Source organism: Vanessa tameamea, chromosome 27, assembly GCF_037043105.1.
Source record: "Vanessa tameamea isolate UH-Manoa-2023 chromosome 27, ilVanTame1 primary haplotype, whole genome shotgun sequence".
Taxonomy (NCBI): Eukaryota; Metazoa; Arthropoda; class Insecta; order Lepidoptera; family Nymphalidae; genus Vanessa; species Vanessa tameamea.
In genome coordinates, this window is record NC_087335.1 from 8,071,129 (window position 1) to 8,087,560 (window position 16,432).

Here is a 16,432-nt window from a genome sequence, read left to right on the forward strand (position 1 = left end):
CCCAAGGATCCCTTAACCCATGTCACGGACATAATTATGGTATTCGATGGACGACTAAATGAAGATATTCTATATGTATATACGTATAAATATTTTTATGGATGCGTAAGAAATATATTAAATCATATTTACGAAAGGTTTGCTATTTCGTTGCACGAATAATGTCTAAACAATTTTCGACTTTGTTACTCTTTCGGGAAGGATCTATTGATCACTGTTATTATCAACATATTTTTCGCTAAATATAAATATTATTCTCTTGCGCTTATTCTATTGACGATGTTCTGTGCGGTTTTTTTAAAACTACAATAAAAACGACTTAACGCAAAATGCAAGGAAAGGCAGACCCTTTTACCCTGTCTGGAGCCTTTGCTTCTTTAAGAATACTTTTGCTACAAGATTTTATATTTCCTTTAAATCGTATAGGCAGCTCTTATGACGTCCAGGGTGGGATACACATATATCAGATGTGTCCTAATCCGCTTGGAATTACAATAAAAAGTAATTTATTAAAATATTTGTGAATAAAAACACCGAAGACGAATTAAATCCTGTAAAAATTAATATTGAAAATTAGAATCAAATTAGCTTAACAGCTTAAAATCGCATTTCGAGTTCCGTCACGGCAGGTAAAGCAAACACTCTAATTGGCTGAGTGTCGCGGCGTGTGATCGCTGCGAAGTGTTGGTTCATATTCCACTGTGTCTACTTTGAATATTAACTTTAAAATTCGCTTGTATTTTGTAATTGTGATTGGCATTCCACCGTAATTGAGAGCAACCAGAAATAGTACCGATAAATAAAAGTGCATCTACTTATAATGTCAACCAGACCAGGCTAGTAGGTAATCTTTGGTTTCAAGACGTTGCCAACGTAAGATATCTATTCGCATACAATTATGGTAATTTATTATCGCAGTCTGATAAAATGGCAATCTATCACACCGAAGATATTAGGAGGATACCTAGGACGAGGATACGTATTCCGAAGCACGAGAGTCTATCGGAGCTAACTATCTAACTTGGTGTTTTAACAGTAAAAGTCTAACAAAAAACCTAATTAATTTCTACCAGACCATTAATTTGAATCCAGAACTTTAAGGCTCGCAGCCTTTTAAGTCAACCCTTAGATCAACGAGGCTGTCCCAATTAATTAAAATTTGCTCCACGGTTATTAATTAATAGTTTATCTTCCTGCTACAGATTACAAAAAAATAGTACAATACACAATGATCGTATTTGTCAGTTCCTGAATTTGCAAACCTAATGCAAAGGTTCACTGACGTATCTACAGGATATTTTAGCAATTTGTATTATAATATAATTTAAAACTGATCTACTTTCTGTTTGAGATGCAAAGGAGCTTCTAATTAATGCGATGCTGGAACTCAGCCAGCTACCATCTCGCCGATAAAAAGAGAAAATTGAAAATTTATTATCTCAAGCAAGCTTCCTAATGAATTGATTATAAAATATTATTTTATTAGCGATAAGTGCCTTTAAATTGTATGATCAATTTTTAAATATAGAAATATCTTTTACGTATTACGTCTAGTTAAACTTTGCATACGAAGAGTTAGTTAAGTCAACAATGGCTACGAGTTTTGCAAAGTCTAGTAATAAGCAAAGTGATTCGTTATCAGCCAGGGGTAGATAAAATTGACTTTAGCTATTATAGCTGGGTACACTTCGTTAATTGTTGATCCTTGCTTGCTTTTGAGGTTCTGAGCTATGTAGAGTTTTGGCCTACCAGACTGCTTTATTGACTAAATTACTAGATTCATGTGAAATTGGAGGATGGTGTTCTTCCTGTACATTTTTTTTTTTATTCAGATAATATTAATGTTCTTGTCTTTGTATTGCATTTCTATTTTTAGTTTAAGTTTTGTAGAGAATATTATTGATCGAATCCATTGTTCCTGTAATGTAGATGGTTAAAAGTAAGACTACAAGTGACTTGATGGTGGAGCTTCGTGCAAATCTCTAACGTCAATTAGACGATCTACTGATAAGCAAAACAAATCATATTTTTAGATATAGTAACCGAGTTTTAAAGGGTTATAATTAAATCCATACTAATATTGTAAATGTCAAGAGTCTATTTGTTACTTTTCACTTTTTAACAACTCAATAGACTATCATGGAAATTACATACGTTATCATGGGATACCTAACACCTCTTCCCATGCGGGCAAAGTCGTGGACAATACAAGTATTTAAATTATTAAACCGATTGAGTGCTTGGATAGGAAACTTGTATTATAAATAAAGTATCAGCAAACTTGTGAACTCATTTGTCTGGTGCAGTACAAATGTTATGAGACAAACTGATGTGGGAAAAATTCTTAGTGTAGAATTCGTGGTGCAGCCACAGAATGAATACAGTCTGATATAAAAGATACGGTGTAAATTTTTGTGTTTGTGTGAGAAGTTATAGTTAAAGTTAAGTTTTTTTGGGTTTATACTAATGTAAGTAGGCTTTGAAATGTGTTATAATTGTAATATTTTAAATGATGGTAAGGCTTCTTGTGAGCTAGTTCTGGTTCTAGTCGTTTCTGGTTTAGAGCACATCTGACCTTCCTATCTAATAAGATATTCAAAATTATCAGTTATTGAACCATAAAATTACATTCGTATGTAACTGTGTTTTAAAACAGCCAGTGTAATTAATAAAGTAAAGGCAAAATGGACAACAACGTAGATCTGTTTGCAACGATTCGAACATTCTGTAAAACTAGGCAAAACAAAAAGAAAAACACTTTATAACAAAACAATTACCAGAAATGTTTGAATCGTGAAACGAAATTAAGGAACTGTTTAGATAAAATCTTACGTATATTTTAGTTAAAGCCGCATATAAGACTTGATATAACAAATTAAGTTAACACACGTGTAAATTAAATATTAGGTCAACATTTCGAGCTCCGTAACTTAAGAGAATATACTAAAATACTTGAAACTTGATAAAGTTCAAGCGATGTGCCTCAAGTTTATCGTCCTAACTATAATTGCGCTAATCTGAATATGACGATGGGTAGACGTAATGTTTGTTTATGTAAAGTTTACTTTAGAATTACTATAATATTATTGTTAGTATTATTTTAGATTTGAGAGTTTAAGTTTAATTATAATTGTACACAAATTTACACAGAAATGCACATGTAACCTGTGACGTCTGACACTCTCGATCTATAGAGAAATATCTATCCTTATAAAATAACTGTCCTGACTGACTGATTCATCATCGCCGAGCGTTAAATATTAATGTTAGTGTTGTCATGAAATTTGGTGAATAGGATCGTTTTATTGAGTAAAAACCCACTAAGGAAGGAATTTTGGAAATTCTGCCCTTAAAAAGTAAAGGGACTTGGTGAAGTAGGAGTTGAAAGTTTGTATGGAAGTTCGTCATTTGTTAAGTTAGAAATATGAAACTTTATTTTGGGGATACTAATTAAAAATGAATAAGTATATATTATATAAATATGTTATATAATTATGTACAAAGAGGTCCTAAATTAACGGAATATTTTAAGTTAATCTGTAAATATATTCAACTTCAACGTAAGCAAAGCCGCGGGGAATAGTAACTATTTAAATTGATTTGTAATATATGTGTATATTTATTATTATGTTCATTCTACATTCGTGTACGTGTACATTCTATGTAAATTGTTTATTTTTTTATTGTTAAACATGCTTTACGAAAATCGAATAATGATATTCGTAAGTTTCTGTCACAAGGGTTGTCTGTAATCGTTGCAGCGATTAGGCCACATTAGCACGCTTAAAGCCTGATTGATATCCTGAGCTATGATAATGTTTTCCTGTGTATGATATCAATCAAGTTTGTAAGTAAATAAAGTTAAATTAAAGTGATTATGCCCGTGTTTGGGTTTGATAAACCTACAATCTTTTTTTATGCTTCACGTTAAAGTAAGTATAAAGTAAAACTTGTCTTTCAGTTTCTCATCAGACTCACACATCGGGTCGTCCGATCGTCTTTGAAAAGATTACCAGAGACCGTTAAAAATGACTTTAGGTGACGCCTTTAATCGAAAAGTTCAGAAAAGTATTTGTATGTTTATTTATTTATTTATTCGTTCATATATTTATTCACATACGTACATAAACAGAATACAATCAGAACATACATTAAAATTACGGACTTACATAATTTTGAGCTAAATTACATTCCTAAGCATGTGTACACAGCATGCTCATAACAATTATATTAATACAGTCGGGTGCTATTTTATATAATAATCAAACATTAATAAATTACAGTAAATATATAAATTAAAATAAATTTAAATTATGTAACATTAATAATTAAATTATCTAAATAACATTTAATATTTATAACTAATAAACTAATAACAATACATTTGAATTATTAGACTAAGATAATAAATTAAAACGAATAATGATCAAATAATACAATTATCGAAAAAAAAAAGATTTAAATTCATAAATATCTGTCAATAAGTTATTAAGTATTTAAAGTCAATCAAGTATTTAAATTGAATCGTAGATATAACCTTATAATGTTTTTAAATTTTGGGAGAGTGCGACAAAATCTAACTATTGGATTATAATATGATATATTATTACTGTAAACACTGAGTACGAAGCGAATTATCAAAGAGAATCAAGTGATTTTAAGTAAATCACATATAAATTATATTCATTTTCATATGTATGGGTCAGTATGGATACATCATTAATTTTACTTTTGCACACACATGGATTTTTTCTCTTACACTTCCTGATGGAGTTCGGCTTTTTAGAAAAATTGTGCATTGTTTTCAGAGTTCGTGTATGTATGCGAGTTTCTTTATTCCAACATTGATTTTAAATGCCTGAACAGATTTAAATGTATAGGATATCGTTAGAATCCTCACATCATCTCAAGTCCAGTATTAACTGGCTATAAATTCATTCATTCACTGTCCTGTATTTTTTTTTATTTGAATTTAAAAAATTGTCATGTAAAATATACAGTTAATGTTGTGGAACAAAGTATTAAATAAATAAATTAGTTTAATATACTTTTTTAAATCTATAGTAGTTTCGGTGTACATATGTGTTTTTGAGCCCAGTTTTAGTCTTCTACGAATACACGATGTTTAATCCATCACTGTTTGATAAATTGGTTGCTATTATACGACCAAATGCCGCTTACAATAAAACAGTTACAAATCACGTGTTATTAAAATCCCTCCGGAATTTGTGAAAGTTACATTCCGGAGTTAAAATTTAAATCACTTGTTAATACGATAAACATTTTAACCGATGATTTTTTACTATTATTAAACAGTAACAATAAAACTAGAAATGGCGTCCTGGCGCCAGAATAAGCAACCAGGTAAGACGAAGCAGGAAGACTAGAAATTTGAGTCAATACCTAAAACATCAGTGTTATACTTCACTCACACTACAATACTGTAGCAGTGAGATTGTATACATACATGTATGTTTAAATTTCAAAAAACTCAATTTTAAACTACGTAAGTGAATCATAAATAAATAGTTCACGACAAGGGATGAGAACCTGCTTAATATGACTTTATGTGGACTAAGAGTGTTATGTAAAGTAAGGGATGCTGGCGTGACGTGTCAGTATGTCTGACATAACTGATGGACACCCTGTACCCTTTTAGTAAGTGTGTCGTCAGTGTAAGCGAAATTATATATTATTTTCTATGGTATAATTTTAAAAAATAACAATATACCAAATTATAACTCAAAACAGCTACTGTACAAATCATGATTGTATGGAATATTTGGCAAAAATGCTAGCAGCAGTTCCCCGTTAGATTGTAATTCTGTTTCCTCAAGGTGACAAATGATCCAGTTCTATCGTCATCAGAACGTAATGTTAACGCTTTATTTCTTAAAAAAATAAGCCTCTTCTCACGTCCTATGTGTTGCTATGAGACCATCTTACTTAAACTATCACTCTATCTAACTTTAATCAGAACACCAATTCAGAATATTGCTATTGTGTTGTAGTGGATTTATAGACAGTAGTCACATGAATAGGGCTGCTACTCCTGATACTATCCGATACTTATGAAATCAAAATCAAAATATACTTTATTCAAGTAAGTTTTTACAAACACTTTTGAATCGTCATTTTACAAACTATATTAAGTGAAGCTACCACCGATTCGGAATGGTGATTCTACCTTTAAAATACATCTAACATTTAAAATACAAAGTTATGTTAGATAAATAAAATTATATATGTGTATAACAACAGCAGCAACAGTGAGTAATCCTACTTTGTTTAAAACCACCCGAAGGGAGACTTTAATTGAAAAACTTAGTACTTTGTCAATTTGAAGCATGAGGGTTGGGCAAAGATTAATGATATATAATAAAACGCGTACAATAACACCACACCTTTAGCTGTCGCTAACAGACATGAACCTCTGAAATATCGAGCGAGCCTGTGACAGTTCTGAAAGAAATCTGCGTTTGATGACCGACTTTATTGGATCCTATTTAATATTCCATTTTAAATGCACGTGAAACGAATTTTGATGGTAATTCGAAATTGATTGGAGATTTTTCAACTACATAAATCCATTTGATTTTAAAAGTCCAGTAGTGGACAATGGCCTCTCCTAATTGGCACCAATCCCAACAGTACTGTACCATTTAAATCCACTGTACTATCAAGGTCGTCAGTTTACCTGGTCTGAAGGCACCCATACTTCTTCTTACGGTGCTATCTTTTCCTTCATCCAGTCAGGACAAAATTAAAATGTCATTAGCTTTTAGTAAAACACTAGGTGATTAATAATAGTAGTTGTATACTTAATTTTTTTTACATTATTTAATAATCTCGTTAGTCTATTGGCTTACCTCACAAGATTTCAGATTTCGAGGTTGAATTCGTCGATTTGTTTAACCTAAAAGCATATTATACTTTTTCAAGGAACCCTCGTTTTGCTTTTATTATTTTCTGAGTTCGAGTAATTAGGCAATTCATTTGTTTACGATGGAGGTTTAATCGGAAAATAATTAAATTTATTTCAGTAACAAAATGAAGGAAATCCTGCCTTAATGTTTTTAGAAACTCCTATTGTTTAATTAAGAGTATTCTAGGGATTAATCCTGGATACCAGATATAACTGAAATCTAATTTCCGATTACAGCGTAACGTAAAAAAATATGTATATTGGGTAAAACTAAAAGTTAATAAATATTTCAGGAAATAATTGTTTTATATAGGGTTCACCCAGTAGTCGTATATGAAGCATAATTATTTTAGAAAAAGTTTTTAATATTTATTTTTTAACCATTAATTATATGTTTTATTTAAATTTTTTAATAGCTACCTAAGACAAAAAGGAATGTCCCGCCTGATTTTATATCATCGCACGACTTAAAATAAGTGTTTGAAAGTAGAAGAAGTATTAAGAAAGTACTGTGTACAATTTTGATTTTAAGGATGGCTTCTCGCTCTCAATAAATTTAAGCACACCCAGATAAAGTTATCAACCAGCATAGATGATTGGAATAAGGTCAAACCCGCAGTCTACTTCGCATGAAATGAGGAAGCTCAGCAGAGGAAAATTATCAGGCTGTTATTTATATTTATGGTCTATCATTTATAGATTATATTTTCTGGTAGTCAGTCAATCTTGGGAGCTTAGGTGTGACATCCCTTGTGCCTGCAGTTGCACTGGCTCATTCACCCCTCAAACTATAACACGATAACGCTAAGTATATATATTTGGCGGAATATTGTATGAGTACCTACCCAGATGGGTTTGCACAAACGAGAAAAGTTTATATAAACGTGTTAAGTATTATCATTCCTTATCATTCACGTAAATAATTGTTTGAACAAGATCAGCTCATTGTAAAGTTACGTGTCACGTACGAAGAATAAACTTACTTCAAGGTAATCAAAGGGTCTTATCAAATATTACTTGAACCGACCTCACATACGGTTGTCTTGGTTTATTATCAAGGAATTGAGAATAAAATATGTGAAACGATTCAAAACTATGCCAATATAAGTTTCATATGAGTGGGTGTTTTTGTGTCTATAATTCAAAAATCAATACTAGGTCCTATTTTCCTAAATATGAAGTAGTCAGCTAAAATAAATTGGCAAGAAAAGCTGTCTTCTCCATAGTAACAGATACCTACCTATCTACCTAATCAGGCAGATTTGCCTACTGATTTTAAAAAAGTATATTTAGTACGATCTCCTTCGGTTATAGGAATTCTCAAAACGCACGTTTCAGCGTCAAGCTTATTAGTGTCCTCACGCTGCTCACTTAAGTTACAGTGGAAGTCTGAATGAGAAAACTCTACTCGCCAATTCATGACTGAGGGGGTTCTGTTGAAGCTCAGAGTGTAGCGTGGCGCTAAAGAATAATGTTATTTCTGTATTGTTTAATGCCCTTTTATTAGGTTTAACACGTCTTACGCTTGGAGTACAGAATTTAATACATTATGTTTATAACAACCAGCTATCGACGCGGACTCTATGTGATATGTACGTTGTGTTTTTCAGAGAGATCATTGTTTACATCATTATTAATCTTTTATAAAAACGAGGAAGTAAAGTGGACCAAGAATAGACTGATTTTATACACGCCGATCCGGTTGTTCAGATAAGTAATCGGAAGATTAAGGGCCTGATTCTGTAATGCCATAGTGATCGAACTACCAGTGTTATATGTTGCATGCAATCAAATAATTAAAATACATTAATATAAACAATAAATAATATATTTAAAAATACTTATCAGTTTTCTAGCGACATCTGCAAATATCAATAGTTTGCATAGCAAAATGTACAAATATTTAGTTTAATGTAATATTTTTTAAATCTGTCCCAGACTAGTCAATACTGAAATATGTTTATATTGATGAGAATGATAGGACGAGGTATAAAGGAATACCTACTTAATATAATTTATCTCATATTATATTGAATTGTTCGTATGTAAGGGTAGGTGACCTACTAGTCGGCTGAAGATCATATATAGATCGTTTCTGTTCATTCTCGATTACCAACAATTTATTCTCTGGCTGAAACGCTCATCAATTTAATATACGTTACTTATAATTCTCAATTTATAACATCAAAATCTGTTGCGTGTTTAGTTTTGGAACTTTGAAGTGGATTTTACTTAAGACTGATTATAGATGAGGTGCTTAAACTTAAGATTACAAATTCAATTTAAATATATAGGATAGTGTCATTCTATATAGTTATCATAGAATACAGGATGATTCATTATGTTTTATATGTGGTAAGCAAACAAAACAAAAACAAAACAACACATTGCAGGTAGCGGTCGCATTAGAACCTTTCGCTGTGTAAACAACAGATCGTGCGATAGCACAACTTATTCTTGCAACGAAAACACGAGACATCTCTACAAACGCCGCAATAATACGAGTATCTGTTTATACGTTACAATTTAGACTAGTATTATACTTTATATTATGTTTCAAAAAACACATTATAACATTGGTTCTCTTGTTTGGTTAAAATGTAGGTTCCAAATTTTCTACCGCTAAACAGCGGTACTCAGTATTGTTGTGTTTTGGTTTGAAGGGTGAGTGTCAGTGGAACTACAGGCACAAGGAACATAACGTTTTAGTCCCAAGGCCGGTGGTACATTGGCGACGTAAGGAATGGTTAATATATCTTATAGCGCCATTGTCTATGTGCGGTGGTGACCACTTACCATGAGTTGGCCCATTGACTACATAAAAAATACATAAAAGACTATTCCTACTGATTATATATTCATTTAATCTATACACTTGGAGTGGCTCCACTGTTAGGGAAACAAAATAATTTGAAAAAATCAGATGAATCTATGTCCGCGGTCGTTACAACCTAGACAAATTTAAGGGAGAGAGAGTGTATTTAAAAAAAAAAAAATTAATGGCAAGTACCACTGAATTTTCATGTGCTTAATTTGTGTTTATAATTCTTCTCGTGCTCGGCGGAAAGGAAAACATCATGAAGAAACCTGCATGTGTCTAATTTCAACGAAATTCTGCCACATGTGTATTCCCGCATTGAAGCAGCGTGGTGGAATATGCTCCATACCTTCTCCTCAAAGGGCGAGGAGGCCTTAGCCCAGCAGTGGGAAATTTACAAGCTGCTAATACTATGTTTTTTTTTTAATTAGCAGCCTAGTACTATGTATGAAAAAATAATTATATGACCGAGCAGAAGCTCATACTACAATCAATTGAAATTATTTTTAATACAATATTATGTTCACATCAAATATGTTTCCCAAGATATGAGGAGTTACGTTAAGTTCATGTTACTTTCCTATAATGCTGATTAAGCATTTAATTGTACTGCTCTCCCACTTTGAGCCATCATAACTACATTTGTCATCGTTTCCCTAATATTCTATATACAGATAAGATATATAAGAACAGTAGATATATATGTGAATTTATGTAATATAATTAATTAATCGGACGTATGATACACTTCAAACTAGCATTATTTTAAATATAGCTTTAGATAATTACGTCAATTAAAATATATGAAATAAATGTTACGAACATTTTTTAAATACAAATCATTAATTAAAAATTGTTACTTGATACGAGACTTTAAGATATTAAAAACCTTAATTCCTAAGTAACCGTCGTTACGAAAAATCAACGGGCGTATAAATTATGAAATATTTTTAATGTAATTATCGAGTAGTAATTAAGTTATGTAATTACGGGTTGTAAATAATGAACAGTAGTATAAAAATCCATCATAAAATCCGAATTAATATTTCCGGGGAATAAAATATCTTAATTAAAAAAAATTGTAGTGGATTATTTACTGTGTGGGACAGAACTGTATTAAAAGTAAAGCTACCATCAGCAAAAAGAGCCGGCAAGAAACTAAGTCTTTACCCTTTTCCAACATTTGAAAGATATAAAGTGTTGTCAGTTAAATATAATTATATATAATATACTAGCTGTTACCCGCGGCTTTGCTCGCGTAGAATATGAATAATTGAATATATTTACAAATTAACTTAAAATATTACGTTAATGTAAGACCTCTTTGTTGACATTGGTGTGTATTTCATAGCTTCTAACTTCAAAAATGACGGACTTGCAGATTAACCTGTATACGAAATGTTAACCTAATTTCCCTCCTTAGGCGTGAAATATCCAGAAACATTTAAATGCGAATCAAGTCATTTTTAATCGGTAGACCAAAAAAAAAGTTTCATGCTTCTAACTTCAAAAATGACGGTCTTCCAGACTATCATATACAAAATATCAACCCCTATTTCTCCTCCTTTAAAAATGACAACATTTTCAACAACTTACAACCTTTCATCCCCATTTCCAACCCTTTACAGCATTTTTTTCCAAATAAAAAGTAGCCTATGTCCTTTCTCAGGCTCTAGACCTATATGTGTAAATTTCATTAAATCGGTCCAGTAATTTTGGCGTGAAAGCGAGACAGACAGACAGACAGAGTTACTTTCGCATTTATAATATTAAGTATATTAGTATGGAAGTATGGATTTGCAAACATATTTTCTGAGGTGTGTTTTCTGAATCATTTTAACGAAATGCAGAGACACGATTTTATTCAACTTTAACCTGCAAACCTAATTACGAACTAAAAAAAAACAAACTAAAAATAAATGAAACCTAACAGTAACTATTCAATTGAAACTAACCTACCTAATAAAGTGTGAGTCGGACTCGTGGACTGAGGGTTCCATATACATATTTATAGGTATGTAAATAGCTCATAGATCTACCAAAAGGGAACGATACTTGAAGATATTTCCCAACTTATTGGGAATTCCGAAATATCCAAAAAATAGTTTTTAGTTGTTGTTATAACCTACTTGCATGCTAAATTTGAAACCCCTAATAATGATAGTTAGGAGATAGAGCTACTTTGATTCGAAAATATAAATCCCATTTATTCCCTATCCCGTGGGAATTTTGAAAAATCCCTTCTTAGTGCACTTCTAGGATACTCAAGGTATACGTGTGCCAAATTTCAAGTCTCTAGGTCCAGTGGTTTAGGCTGTGCGTTGTCTGTCAGTCACTCAGCCACTCAATCACTCAGTAACGGAAGAGTTTTATATATATTAATTTACATGTCTATGTAGTGTTTGAATAAGTACCTTGTTAGTATATTGTTTATATATACGAGTAAGTACGTATTATATAGTAGATAAGCTATTGTACAGTTGCAAGTAACATACAGAGGTGTGGGTCGAGCTGATAATTGCTCTATATCTAATCTGTGTAGGTAATTTTGCGTTGAAACTTTAGCTAAGTTAAGATAGAAAAAGTCGGTGTAATACTAAGCTGGAGTTGGCGAATCCGGCAGAAAAGTTGAACGTAAATCTCTTTTATCTGACCGACCCCTGTCTAGTCCCTTTGTTATTATATAAGGGACTATTCTGGGAGAATATTCCCTGTACAATTTTTAATGCAATTTTTTTTTCTACTATGTAAAGATAACACGGTATCTTTTTAAAAAAGATAATTTTGTATGCAAGAAACAATCACATGTTTTAAATGTTTTTGAAGATAAACAATCATAATTTAATTGTGTTATTTGTTTTTCAAAATTATTAATAATAATATATTTTTTTTAATATATGTATGTTTGGGTTTAATTTTTCTCTAGAATTCGATTTTAATGGTTTTTATTGCGTACGATTTAGTATAACTCCAAGGCGGTTCCATCTCCATTTCATTGGACTGTGTTAAGTGTTTGTGTAAAGCAAACTTAGTATTATATTTAGGTCAATTGTTTAATCTTTTTTTTGTTTCTATGAAAAAAAAGAATACCGTCTTTTTTTCAGGTATCAAAATTTCCTATCGAAAGATAATAGGTACTGGGTGGTACCTGATCACGTCATTAAGGGTATGCTACTAAGTAGCATAGTTTTCACTTATAAATATAACAAGTTAAAGCAGTCGATTTTAGTTGACTTACACTTGTTGCCCAATATAAAAAATTATGTATTAAAAATTGAATAAATATTAAAATAACAACTTTATTTAATAAATATTAAAGGATGGCGAATATATGTTATTATAGCGATTGCTTGATCCACTTAAAAGTTAGTTGGATGAAAATCATTTTCGCGTGTATTCGTTTGTGTAAATGGTGTGTTATTTAATTTATAAATAAAAAGATATAAAAAACTATAAAGCAATTTCTATTTTATGAGTATTATCAAAATATTTGAAACTTTATTACGTCCCTTTCTTAGTAGTCTAAGTGTATTTACCAATTTAGCTAAGGCATTTGACCTCGTTGATCACAATGTTCTAAAAATATTTTTGGGGTATTTGAGTCAAACACATTTAGAGTTCCACTAGGCTGATGTCTACCACCACCACTTGGTTCAGGATTGTTTGGTATTTTTATTAACGATACTATTAATTGTTATATATACAGTAAATTTAGTATTTATGAAGATTCTAAATTTGAAATTAAATTACGTTTAGCAGAAAATCTTTATATATAAATTTTAATCTTGTTCTAAAAAAAGTAAACCACATAATATATAGGTATAGTTTATTCAAAGAGATATTTTATTCCGTATATTGGTTAAATTATAATTAAAAAACTTAGGTTTAATAAAATAAATACAAATAAAATTATGAAAATTGTTTAAATTAGTTAAAAAAAAGTCTTAAATTATATATAATATGTATATAATATATAATAAGTAATAATACTACTTTGTTGCATGAAATTCGTTTTATCAAATCCATAAAAGCAGATTAGAAAGAGTACAGAAAAAAATTTAAGGTCTTCGTCTAAGGACAAGAATAATTTATTAAATTATTTAAATAAACACCTATGTAATAGTACACTTAAAATATTTATTCAAATGTAACATGTAACATGTTTTAACATTGCAACCGCTACACTTGCTAGTCGCAGAATATAATGGATTTGTATTTGCTAAAAAAATATTACGACAATTTAAATATTATACATAGATTTAAAAGAATTGCCAAGAATTGTCTCTATCATAACAAGTACTTATTTAATTTAAATAATAACTTGTTTTATTAACTTTTATACATATCAATTCACTTTAATACATGCTAATATTATATTATTTGTTTATGGTTTAGATTGAAAAATCATAAATTGTCGTGTGAAAAAATCTGTATGAGCACATGAGTTAGCCTATATAAATATCAAATAAACAATATTTAATTATTTTTATTTAAGACAGAGTTTAGATAAACGATTCCTAAGAATACGTCCGTGAAGCGACAGTGTGCGTGGATGTGTGTCTGTCACTGATTTATACCGACCTTTTTCCATAAATTAAACTCGTTTTATACGATAGTGGATTGATTTTTCAAATAATGTAATTTGCAGCGTGTAAGTGATAACGTGAGACATGGATCTTGGGTGAGGATATTGTCAGAATTTATGTAATTTTATGAAAAACTAAGTTAAACTAAGTTGTAAGTTAATATATTTAATTAATAGACTTTCATTTATACAAAACATTTCAGTCCCATTGTTCTAGTATAATTTACCTTGCCTAATATAACAAAATTAGAACTTTATCAGAAATTATTATACTTAATTCATTGTGAGCTTTATCTTAGTTTATATTTTTAGAGAGACCGCATGTGCGCCAGGAGTATATCATAAATACTTTCATAACGTCGTCAGTTCTGCTAAGAGAATTTGGAAAACACCGACATCTAATTGATACTTAATTGCTGCTGTTAAGATGTGATGTAAATCTACAACTTTGTTTTAATATACACAATTAGGTGATTCTATTTTTCTCATTAAGTTTATATGGTTGTACTTAAAATTTAAGATGGTGAAAATATGTATTCAGTTAAGCAAATATAAAATAAAAAATACATTTAATTTTATCTTGAGAATTTAGAGTTAGTTTTTTTTTAATTTTAGTTGCGTTTATGTAATTTAATAAGTGTAAAAGAGCAAACTATTGAGTTAAGTGGAAGTTCTCGTATTTAAATGTATATTCAGAAACAATGATTACTTCAGATTATAATTTTGTTGTCAAATGAAGCATAAAAGTGCTTGAATAAAGTTTTTATTGATTTTAATGAATCGTGAAACAGAAATGCATCATATTTGAATTTTATATTTATTCAATAAGTAAAATAAATACATTATCGAATTTCAATTTAGACATTTATATTTAAAATAATATCGAAGTTGCTTCATTGTAATTTTCATTCAAGAAAGAAATCGCATATTTTGATACTAAAAATTCTACAACTTGAACTACCGCAAAACTATTCACTTAAGTTAATAATGACTTAAATCCAGTTTCATAATTCATTGCCTATTTTCTTAAGACATACCAATATTGTTACGTACAAAGCTATCGATGTATGAAAACATTTAAAATTTCTCACATCACATTCTCATGGAACTTTCTTTGGTATACGCAAATCAGAATTTCAGATTTGACTAGTTTCTCGTTGTTATTCCAAACCGGTAGCAGATTCGAATCCGGGTTGAACAGTTGCTGACGTCTTTTTCTTTGTAAAACAGATGTTACGCATAAGTTAATATCAAGTGATGAAATGTGCTAAATTATTTTAAATTTTTACATTAAGTTAAATTGTCGGGTTTATTAAGCTTGGCTTTGACGTTTACGTATATTTAAATATACGCTTGTGTTTTAACTCACGAAGTTGCTCTTAATTATTGTTATTACCATTCACAATTAATTAGCAGCTATTCGAGAAAATCGAGGTAATAAATAATATGATTTACGTTTATTATTTATTTCAGATAATATCTGCTTGCCTCGAATTTCATTGAACTTCTGCTTCATGTGTTTCAGCGTTCTACAGACAAATTTTTAACTTTTACTTCATAATAACGATCATATTAACGAACGAGGAATGGCTTTTAAATAATTAACGAAATCAACTCCACTTAAGCGGTTGTGAAGCTTTGAAACATAAAAGTTTACCATTTGCAAAAAAATATTTACTTTAAAGCCAATAAACGATGCAATTTTTCCTGTAATATTAGAACTTTGTTTAAAACGTAGTCTTGCTACGCTTTTGTAGCACGTGCTACGAGACAAAGATAAAAGACACATCTTTGGGAATATTCTGTTTTCAAACTAAAAAAGAGGAATGCATAATTCTGTTTTGTTACAGAAATTACAGTACATTACTAAATTTCAAAACGCTCATAACAATATATCGAAACTGAAATATTTTTAGTTACAAAATATTTTTTTTATATCTAATAGTCTTCACGGACGTGCTGTCCGTCGTTATGTTTTATTTATATTATTTAAATGTGTCTGAATGATTTGTGTATTGTCAGGCGGCATCATGATCTAAATTAGCTAAATTTTTCAAAAGTAGGGATCATTAAATTTAATAGGTAGTAACGCCTATAGGCAAAA